This window comes from Echinops telfairi, unplaced genomic scaffold (assembly GCF_000313985.2).
Source record: "Echinops telfairi isolate 266 unplaced genomic scaffold, ASM31398v2 ScPeMD7_7417;HRSCAF=8455, whole genome shotgun sequence".
Classification (NCBI taxonomy): Eukaryota; Metazoa; Chordata; class Mammalia; order Afrosoricida; family Tenrecidae; genus Echinops; species Echinops telfairi.
Genome location: NW_022111317.1, coordinates 5,364,670 through 5,365,984, shown reverse-complemented (window position 1 = coordinate 5,365,984; position 1,315 = coordinate 5,364,670).

The window sequence follows — 1,315 nt, the reverse complement described above, 5'->3', positions numbered from 1 at the left end:
AAAAAAAACAACTGTCTTTCACTGTTTCTTGCATGTTCTTTTGCACTAGCTCAGAAATCGATGACCTGACATCATTGGCAGGCACAATCTTTTTTGCTTCTGCTGATACTGTATCTCAGAGTGGCTTCTTTCATTGTGTGTTTAGGAATTCCTTAATTGGTGGAATCTTTATTATTAATCGGGTGTGTGAGTCTGGGTAGATAGATAGACACAATATGGGTATAAGAACTTTAAAAAAATAGCTTTATACACAAGAGCAGTCGACTATTGAGAAAACATCCCAGCCCAGTCCAGATCAAGTCCATAAGTCCGATATTAACCCATATGTCCGATACCAATCTATAAAGCCCTCTTCAGACTCACGCAACACGTGCAATGACAATGAGTGCAGGAAGATCACAGGCCAGTGGGTGCAAAATCTTGCGGCTCCAGTGGCATTGTAAGCATCTCAGCACTGGCAGGGGTCTCCACGTGGCTCCTCCAGTTCCCAGGGCACTGGGCCTATCAGCGCAGTGCCATGAGTCTTGCCAGTAGAGCATCTCCAGGCAGTGAGCAGAGACAGTGTGTCCTGCCTCCAAGAAGGAAATCCAGGAGTTCCCAGAATCCTCAGAAGGCCAGGTCCACACAGAGGCCTCCTTGGCTATCACCTGATTGACAGGTTAGACTCCTCCCCTTCACGCATAATCCTCTGAAATTGACACGATTATATAACTATCACATTGGGGAAGTGGATTTAATCTGTGGAAAACCTTGAAGCTTTTGGTCTTGGCTTGGGATGGGTCATTTGAAAACGTGTAGTTTCGGCAGGAGAACACTAGGGGTCGCTGCGAATACGGTCCACGCCTGTTGGTTCTTTTTGTTTGTTTTTCCACCAGAACTTCAAAGGAGAGAGGCAGCCTTCTCTGCAGGTGCTCACCGTGTAGCCCCCTCCCCCCACCCAGGATCTTGGCTTCATTTACATGTCTCAGGTTCAGGGTCCCACGGTATGTGACCTCAGGTTTGGTCTCCTGACCCCTTTGCTCTTGAATCTCCGAGTGAAAGCAACATGCGTGTGCAGGAACGTCCTGGTTCACACCAACGGCTTCGTGTGCAAGGAGCCTGCTGGGTGCAGTGGCTTGGGCGTTAGGCTTCAAACTAACTAAAAGCTCCGTGGTTCAAAAAGAACTTCCCAGCCGCTCAGGGGAAAAGAAGAGGCCGTCCGCTCCCAGGAGTTACCATAGGGAGAGGGAAGGGGAGAAAGGAAGCTGTTATCAAAGAGTTCAGGAAGAAGGAAAATGCTTCGAAACTGATGGTGGTAGCGATGGTACAATTATGC